This window comes from Pinus tabuliformis, chromosome Q (assembly GCF_031772625.1).
Source record: "Pinus tabuliformis cultivar Carrire ecotype Pingquan chromosome Q, CPIR1, whole genome shotgun sequence".
NCBI lineage: Eukaryota > Viridiplantae > Streptophyta > Pinopsida > Pinales > Pinaceae > Pinus > Pinus tabuliformis.
Genome location: NC_142296.1, coordinates 235,049,510 through 235,059,790, shown reverse-complemented (window position 1 = coordinate 235,059,790; position 10,281 = coordinate 235,049,510).

Sequence of the window (10,281 nt, the reverse complement as noted above, 5' to 3'; positions counted from 1 at the left end):
AGAGAAGACACGATGCATGTTTGACGGCGGATTGTTTGCAGGTGCCTGGAGTACACAGATCTGGTAGCGAGCAGCACGCAGGCAGAAGGGAAGAGCAAGGGGTGAAAGACACGTGAGGAAAGAAAGGATTGTGGGAGAGCACAAGTTTGGGCAACGCAGATAAGAACGAGCAAATAATTGGAGCTGCATGGGACGGAAAGGGGCAGCAGATGGGCTGATGAGCAGAGGAATCTTATTGCTGCGTGAATGCGTGGGAATGGAATGAAGCCGTAGCAGCAAGGAGGGAGAAAAGAGCTGCGTGAGGAGGGAGATCACTGAGGGATGGACGCAACTTTTTATTTTATTTTGTTTTATTTTTTATGCAGTGTTTTGAGTTTTGTTTGCTGCGTAAACACAAGAAACAACCCATGTTTGTCTTGCTGTTTGCAGGTTTTGGAGAAAGTTTGACGACAGCGAGGGGAAATTCAACGCAGAAAGCCATGTTTTTTTTTTGGTTGGCTCGCAGGTTTAAGAGAAGAAGGATGCGTGAGGATGCAGGTTGGAAAGAAGACGCAGGCAGAGAATTGAGCTTGCAAGTGAGGGTTTCAAAAATGCCGCAGAAGAGAGCCAAAGAAGATGAGTAGCCAACGTGGGAGCAGGGAGTGGTTTTCTGCGTTGAAGAAGATACTAAATCGAAGATGAGATGGAGCTGAAATTGCGTAGGAAAGGAAAAACACAAGCAAATCGATGGAGGAATGCTGCAGATTTTGGTGCTGTTGGTAGAATGTTGGGGTAGAGGACACAAGGCAAGGCCGCAGCCTCCTAAAAAAATTTCGAAATTTCTCTGCAAAATAAAAATAAACCCCGAGCAACAAAACAATTTTGATAAACCATCAAATTCCCTCAGAAAACTAGAAAATCTGCTAAAGATTATCCATGCTGGAAACCCTGAAAAACTTTTAAAATCTATACCTGCAACCTGCAATGGCAAAAACATAAAACCCAGAAGTAAAATGTGCCCAAAACAAAACTGAAAACACTAAAACCAGTTAAAATTTACAATATTTATAGATTTTTAACTCTTAAGCAGCTAGATTTCTCAATAATCCACAGTAATATTTTCAGAATTTAAATTTAATATGAGATACTTCAAAATATCCTTCATGCATTCATAAAAAATTTCAAATGATAAGCCCAGGATTAAAAACTCGCTGGGCTCTTTCAGAAAACGCAATCCGTGAGTTGGCTGGGTCAGCCAAGAACTTCCCCTAACGCCCGGTAAACTCAAAACTAAGATTTCTTGCACAACTTAAAATCAACCATTAGCATAGAGGGAGAAAACAATAGTGAAATCCAGATCAAATGGCGATACCTGCCAATGTTTTAAAACTCCGACTCCGACTTCGACTCGGCCGAGGGTCGACTCCGACTCCGACTCCGACTCGGTATCGACTCGGCCGGCTCGATTTCAATGACTCGGTCATTGTAAAAAATACATTAAACATTTATTTTTTATAAAAACACATAATTTTAAAGATTTCCATTCATGTTTCCAAACACACAGCATTAGAATATAGATAGAAGACAACATATGATCAAAGTAGGCTCAATAATATATCCATTATATCAAAATGGCACCCAGTGCATTGTCCAATACATACACGATGATGATATAGAGATCAAAACAAAAACACATAACCAAGGAGACTATAAATGACCTCTACAACAAAAGTCTGTGACCAGTACTACTGGCTACTGCTAGAGTTTCCAACATCATCCGGCTCAGTGTTACTTGGGAGCAGGAGCGAAAGTGGGGAGCGAGAGCGAAAATTGGAGCGGGAGTGACATTTTCAGAAGCTCCTGGTTTGGAAGCGAATCCCAGAGGAGTTCGACTACCAATGTCACTAACATCAAGGTACATAGAGGGATTGGTGCTGTTGATTAAATACGAGTTCCATACCCTAAGACATGACAAAATTCAATAGAAACATTGCAATCCTGAAATCGTGAAAAACTGATAAGTCTGCTGGATTTTGAATGAAATCTAAAATTCTACTTTCTCCATATGAAATCCAATGAGGCCGAAACCACTCTCAAACATCCCAAGTCATTTCATGGTAATGTTAAAAATTTAAGTAAAAGAATGAAAATGAAGATTAAGGAAAATGTCACTTTTACTTTAAGAATTTAACATTACCATGAAATTTGAATAGCATATCAATAGTAGAGAGCATTTGAGTGTGTTAAATAGGGTTTGGGAGGGGAAAATGGACCCCAAATAACATTTAACTAATTCATAAAACACATTGGAGTCCAAACCAATCAACAAACACTTCAAAATTTCATTAAAAAAATGTCAAATCGCTGTTTTGATGGGGTTACGGGCCGCTGGTTATGACTCGGCCGAGTCAATATGGAAACGGCTGAGTTGGCCGAGTCAGCCATGACTCGGCCGAGTCATTGAATGACTCGGCCGAGTCATGGCTGACTCGGCCTACTGAACCGATTCCTCCACCGAGTCACATTTCTAGGCAATGAAACGGATCAACTCGGCCGTTTCCGTTTCGAATCGGCCGAATTTTAAAACTATGATTCAAACCCCAAAGATCAGACAAAATACCTGTGCCTAAATCAATCTTCATCAAGCTATTATCAATGGTTGAAAATAAAATTATGCAGAAAAATAAAACATCTTACAACACTTTCAGAAGAGTAACACTAGCAAGATTTTCAACCCCAAAGTTTTTCTTTATTGCACAAAAAATGACTTAAAGAGAGCTTTCTTTAGCACCAGACTCTCAGATCCAATCTGATCTCAAGTGACCCCTAACACCCTATTTAAAGGAAAAATTCTCAATGGTTAGTTTGAGTGATCCATGTCAAACTAATCTTGACCGTCGATGAGGATCAAGATTTTTTTTAATCTCATCCGTCGAATTTTTAAATGCATTTTAATATATTAAAAAATTAAAATTCTGCATTTATTTACTAAAAAATTTGACTTATTATTATTTTATTATTTTTTAATTTTTATTTATTTATTTTTAAAATTTTATTTTATTTTATTTTATAATTATTTTATAAATTTTACTATTATTATTATTTTTTATTTCTTTGATTTCTTTAATTTTTATGTTTTGGATCCTCGAATTTAGCCTTTGGAAAAATTACCTAGGACCTAGGACTTAGGACTTATGAGGGGATTAAAACATTTTCTAACCTTCAAGACACTTTACATCATGACTTTTACAATTTTACATCTCAAGGGGGAAAACCCATTTGACATAAACCCTCATAGACTACCCAGTTCTGTGACACAAACATAATCTAGCAGATCAAGCAACTTGTAATAACCTAACCAAATAGTTAGAATTATTTCTGAATTACTTTTCATAGACTCGAAGCACACTAGGATTCCCTAAGATTCTAATGAAAAAATCCATTCCGGCTTTGGGGTTGGGCTAAAAGAAAACTCTGTTGATCATGGATCGGTGAGACAAAAAACCTTCGGGAACGTAGATTATCACTAGAAAATTAGGTTTGCCTAGGCAATTTACATACATGACTCAGATCTGCTAAGATTATTTACAATTTACACATGCAGATTGGGTTTACAACATAACATGATTGGGCTGATGATGACAGTCGAATGGCATAGACACGTCGATCAAGCGCTATCCTTTTTGCGAAGAAAAGGGGGTGTACTGCTAAGGGTAGTTGACACGTAGTGGTCAACATCTGGCTCTACTTGGGGACACGTTGCTGCATTGTAGGAATGTGAGAATCCATAATCTGCATCCATGCAACACGCCACAAAACATAAGTAGCGTCCATCCAAAAATCATCATATAACATTAAGCACAAGAAAAATATAAGCTCTTCATTTAGTAACTATCTAGTAACATGAAAAGTAAATCAAATCTTAAAACAAAAATGAAAATGCTGAAAAAACAAGGAGTAGGGTTAGAAATACAGAGGATGCCCCATGGCATCAGATGTGTTCAATATTGTGTATACTGAGCATTTGCTTGCTTTCGGGCAAATCTGTCGGCTGTTTGTCAGATGTGCTATGTCCAATTCTGCATATGGTAGGACTTTTTCCTATCCGAAAATGAAGCCGCTCGCGGCTGTCTAATGCATCAAATCTTCTTCTTGTGCTTTTTCTTCGTGGCAGGCTATATCACTGATGACATGGAACTTTTTTTTTCAAAGCTCTTAGATGAAGTATGTAAGATATGCATGACATGTCTTTCTTCATTCTGTGTCTGCCCTATCAAGGATGATGGATCAATCTCACAGGTGCCATGAGTTATAACTTGATCTTCAATGACTGGTGGATTAACCGTGTGAGCATCAACCTTATTATTAATTTCCCTTTTATCCAGGTCACCTTCAATTATCCACCTTTTAATGGAACAAAGGACCTCATAATAAGATGGAGCTTGCTGTAACAGATAAGGAGGCTCCTGATCGATTCACGTTCCCTGGTTTCTTTCATCCTCTGACAGCTGTTGAAATTTCTGAACCTGTATTTTAATGGCATCTATTTGACTAGAGCGTTCAGCCTTTATAGCATTGATTTCCCTGGCATGGTCTTCTTCCATGGTCAATAACTTATTCTGAAGACATATCTGATTAGCTTCCATATCTTTTATTACTTTATCTTCCTTTCCCTTTATGGTCATCAAGCAACGTTGCATAGTGTTTATCTCTTTCTTATGATTTTCTTGCATGGTCATCATATTTTCCTCTAAGCATGATATCTTGCTTTGCATAAAACTAATTTCTGTGTCATGATTAGTTTTCATGGCCTCAATTTCCTTAGCATGTTGATTTTGCATGTTGGTTATGTAATCAGAGTGTTTAATTTTCATGATCTCCATCTCCTCATTACGTTTTTCCTGCGATCGGAGGAAACTAACTATCCTCCGATAATTCCCACGCGACTAGTACAATTGATAGCACAAGCCATGCATAATGGAACATCTTACTCTAGTCTTGTACTTCTCTGCAGTTCACGAGGAACTCGCTGCAGAGGTAGCGTGTCCAGTTGAATTGTATTCCCCGTATGCACTGGGCTGCTAATAACACAATGATGCCAACCCTTCATCTATGCAACACTTTCTCATTATTTTCCCAACCAGGATCTGGGTGGCTACCTTAACGGTGGGGTCGGTTATGCAGGAAATTGAGTAGTCGCGTAGCTTCTTAGCAAGCTTGAACTTGTCCTTCATTCTTTCGGTGAGGTCGCGCTTGCCCGTCTTTCTGCTAAATGCTTTGGCCGGATTCAGCCCTAAGTGTGGTAGCAGTGTGATCCTATGGATGAGCATGTCAGTGATCGGTATCAGTTCTCCTAACCATAGGCACCCATTGTGCACTAAGCATAATAACTATTTGATCACTATCAAATTTATGGGCACGCGGTTGTAATGCGGCACCCATGGCAGGTTCAATAGATTGGCCTTGTCCACCCCTTCTATCCACTATCTCGACTTCAACACAGTCACACTAGAGTATTTATAGAAGATGCAGTGCATAAATGTATCAGTCACCAAGTGGGGGAACTGCTCAGTATCTGCCAAGTCCCAATCCTCAATTTTTAAGTGGGGGATGCATGCCAGGCACGGTCCTTCAGACATGATCTTGTCTAGCAACAACGGTGTTTTGAGTAAAAATTTGCCCTCATCTAGGTCCTTCAAGACCTTCACCTTGCCTCAGCGTGGAGGAACGTATTCTGGTAGCTTTGAGATAGGGTCTACACCCTCAACGTTAATGTCTTTTGCGCCCATATAAATTTCTTCTATGTCCTCATCGAGTTCTAGGTCTACGACCTTACCCTTCTCTTGCACGTTGGGCTTCTCTTTCTTCTGGTTTTTCCTGGATGAATCATACACCGGCTGTGTCACTTTCTGCTTGTCCTTCTTTTTCTTAGGACCCTCTCGGGTCGGCGTAGGCCTCGGCCTGGGTGACCTTGGTGACTTTAGCACTTCTGTGGGCGTTTCCACACTCACGACCTCCAGGACAGCTCCCTCAAATGCCATTGATCCTTTGGCACTTGCGGTTTCCATGGGCGCCGACATGAGTCTAGTAAGAAGCTCCTGGGTTGCTTTAGGCAACTTGTCAAATATTGAATTAGCCACCAAAGCCTTGAAATTATCAAGGTTCATGCGCGCCTGATAGCTCAACACCTCAATTATTAGAATGTAAAGTGTTTTTCGTTGGGCATCCATCTATAATTTATAGGCAAATTCGAATTTGAATCTGACCATTCCCCCAAAACTCCGCTCATAAATGCTAGATTGGTGGCAGATTTTCAAAGATCTCGCTCTTAAATTTTGACTTAAATGTTGCCCCCACTCCACTTAGCCACTTTCCCACTGTCAACTCATGAGCAGTGACCATAACAATCACTTTCTAGCTGCCCTGCATGGTCTCTCCTCCTATAGCACAACTCCCTTCATGCTTTTGTCGATACTGTGACATTCCTTCCTTCCGCGCAGTCCCCCAGTCACGCAGCTCTACAACCCAATAAATGTAGTTTATAGTCTCACGCCTCCTTTCAGCTGCCTGGAGCACTAAGAATCTGCCTCCACCATATAGTCACCTGGGCGGATCCCTGATGTATGGCTTCAATCCGCTGCCATTCACCTTCCCTGGAAATGGCTCTCTAGTCAACTTCACTAACTGAACTGCTCCACCATCTGTAATCTCCTTGATGACATAGGGCCCCATCCAATGCATTCGAAATTTTCTTGGAAATTTATCAAACTTGCTGTCATATAATAACACTAAATAATTTACCTTGAAGGTGCACAATTTGATGTTCTGATCATGCCATGCCTTTTCATGCTCCTTTTGAACTTGTGGATGGAATCCAGCAAAAAATCTATCCTCTTCCAGCTTTGTCAGTTGCGCAAGCATTTCTTCTAGGGATCCGTGATCCGCCATTCCTGTAAATTCCACTATGCGTAGACTAGGTATAATGTACTCCATCGGCATCACAACTTCTATGCCATAAACTAGCCTGAAAGGCGTTTGTCGAGTTAGCTTTTTGCAAGTCATCCTGTAAGCCCATAGCATTGCGAGTATGCACACATCCCAGTCATTTCTTTGTGCATTGAAAACCTTCGTCAGCGCATTCTCCAATATCTTATTGAATGCTTCAACCGTCCCATTAGCCTGCGGGTGATACGACATGCTCTTTTGGTGATAAACATGGAATTCCTCTGTCAACGCGCTAATCATCTCATTAAGGAAATGCGTACCGCGATCGCTCATCAAAATCTTTGGGCAACCAAACCTAGTCAGTACATACTCAAATATCAAATTTGTTGTTGTTGCCCCAATACAGTCCTTCACAAGCTGCGCCTCTGCCCATCTGGTCAAATACTCTGTCACGGTGATGATGTACCGCACACCTGTCTTCTTTCCTAGAGGTTGAATTGGTCCCACAAAATCAATTGCCCACTTCTCAAATGGCTGTAATGACAATTGCAGATTCAAAGGTAGCTCATCCCTCCGCGATGGCCTACCCGTCCTTTAACATGCATCACATGTGTGACAATAAGCCTTGGAATCCTTATGAAGCGTCGGCCACCATAACCTAGTGCGTAAAATCTTCTGTGCTGTTTCTTTTCCTGCATAATGTCCTTCCACAACTCTTCCATGAGCTTCAATGAGGATGTTTCTTCGTTCAAAGGCAGGCACATAACGTCATAGTATTTCATCCGACCCCATTTTATATAATTGCCCTGCAATGACAGAGAAGTCTGCCATGTGCACCACCAACTCCTCCTTTTGTTGACCTGTATATCCCTCCGGAGCCGTCCTCGTCGTTAGGAAGTTTATGATATCTGCAAAGTGATTTTGCGTGACACACATTGCAAAGAGTTATGCATCAAGAAGTCATTCCTCCAGATTAGTAGGCTTCTCTCTTGTTTCAATGCATGATAGATGATCTAGTCCGACATTCAATCGTCCTAGGTTCACAATGACTTCGAAATCATATTCCTAAAACAACAACAACCATCTGCATATCTTCCCCCCCCAACACAGGCTTGTCAACCAAGTACTTCAATGCAAAATGGTTTGTATACATCTTAAAATGTCTGGCTATAAAGTAGTGTTTGAACTTCTGGAGTGCATACACCATAGCCAAACCTTCATGCTATGTCGTTGAATAATTATTCCCAGCTTTAGACAACTTCCTACTCACAAATTCTATAGGGTGATCCAACTCTCCCTCACCTGCCTATGTAAGTACTGCCCCGAGCGCAATACATGACGCGTCCACATGCACATGAAATTCCTTCTTCCAGTTCGGGAAGGCTAGGATCGGTACGATGACCATCTTTTCCTTTAACACATCTAAAGTTTGTTGGCGTTCTTCATTCCAACAGAATGTCGCATCCTTCTTTAGCAAGTTCTCCATCGGCGTGGTAATCTGAACATAAATCTTAATGAGTTTTCTATAGTATCTTGTATGCCCCAATGTTGCACGTAGCTGTTTCACACTTCTTGGTTCTTCTAAATCCATTATAACTTCTATCTTAGTTGGGTCGACCATTAGTCCTTGTCTACAAACCACATGGCCCAACAAGATTCCGAAGGGAACATAGAACAAACATTTTTTCAAACTGAGCACGATATGATACCTCTGGCATATATCCAGCATCAATCGTAAGTTGTCTACATGGCTTTTCACCAGCCCAAACACTGTCCAATCTATTAGGGTCCTATAATAATAGGATTCATAATCTTGAATTGGCTATGGTTAGTCTTGTAATATTGTACATACTTTTGCTTTCTTCAAAATGTTTTCCATATTAAAAATTAAAAAATGTAAATATGGTGTGTCCTAAAAGAATAACCAAAGGAAAACAAGAAAAAGAAAAGATCAAAAATGTGAAAAATATGAACCCCAAACAAAAAATAAAACAGATCATGAAAGTGTGCAAATTCAAGTGCCACTACTTGTTACTTTACTATGCAAAATAATGGTTGTGTGCAGCTTGTCATAAATGCCACAGCCCATGATGGTCAAATAGCTTAATCTTGACTCATTCATGTTTTGAATTTTATGTTGATAGATAGAGAATAAAGATCTAGCCAAACTGTTTAACCTTGGAAGATCAGTAGTTAGGTAGAGAATAAAAATGTGCTCATCAGCTTAATATGAGCCATTGGAAGTTATAAGGTTAGAATTAGATAGTTTTCTTGTCAAAAGAAATGGAAATAAAGGGTTTGCTGGCTTAAATGCACCCAAGAAAGTGAAGAAAAAATGTTAGGATAAATAATGGTTAGGTAGAAGAAAGGTTGCAAATGTACAAGGTTGCTCAGTCAAAATCACATTTATCATGCTTAATCCTATGTTTGATGTGAAGGAGCATTTATGAGAGTGAAAATATGTTCACAAGCTTCTTTGATTAACTTCCCTTCATTTCATTTCACCCCACATACTCACTTACTAATTTCTCCATTATCCCCTCATTTCTTATTAAATACCTTTTTCCCTTCGTTTTGACCCTTATACCTTGGTTTCACACATTTCCCTAGTAAATTACCTTCCAAAACTCACCCCCTACCCAAAAACCCCTTTTCCCTAGTGTGAAACCCATTTCCCATTTCAAATATTACCCTCCCCCCTTATTGATTTCCCTATTTTACCTCAAAAACCCATAAAACCTCCTTATCCTAAGTTTAATCCCCCCCCACATTATTTAATTAACTCCTCGATTTCTATTTCCCCGACATAAACCTTTTAACCCACCAACCCTTGGTGCAGTTAAACTACCCCAACCACATTAACCCCCAGTCCCACTCCATTAGACTCGATGATTATATTTTAAATCCCTCCTTTAGATATTAATTAATTACAATTAACTGTAATTAGCCCCCCCGGCCCCACAATTCCTAAATCCATTTCCCTCTGTGCATATTGACCATGCGATAGCCGTCAGATCTTCCACCCCCAGATCCGATGGCATGCATCCATCTCACGCTCATTCACTATCTGATCGTTATCAGCCTGAGAGCATTTGAGATTCGCGGTTTTTCCCGGGCACTATTCTGCTATGTGGTAGTCCCAGGCGAGATCGCCTACTCTCAAGGAAATACCACCCGATCTCCAAAAGCGGTGCAATGGCCTAAGAAACTGCCTCCCCATCCAAACCAAAACCATCCACTGTTCATTTGTAAAATTCCATGCCAAATTGTAACCGTTGCCGGTTAAAAGGCCGAAGAAGCCCATTTCAACTCTTTTCACTCGTTTGCACTATGAATGCTGCTCAACCCTTTTTGCGA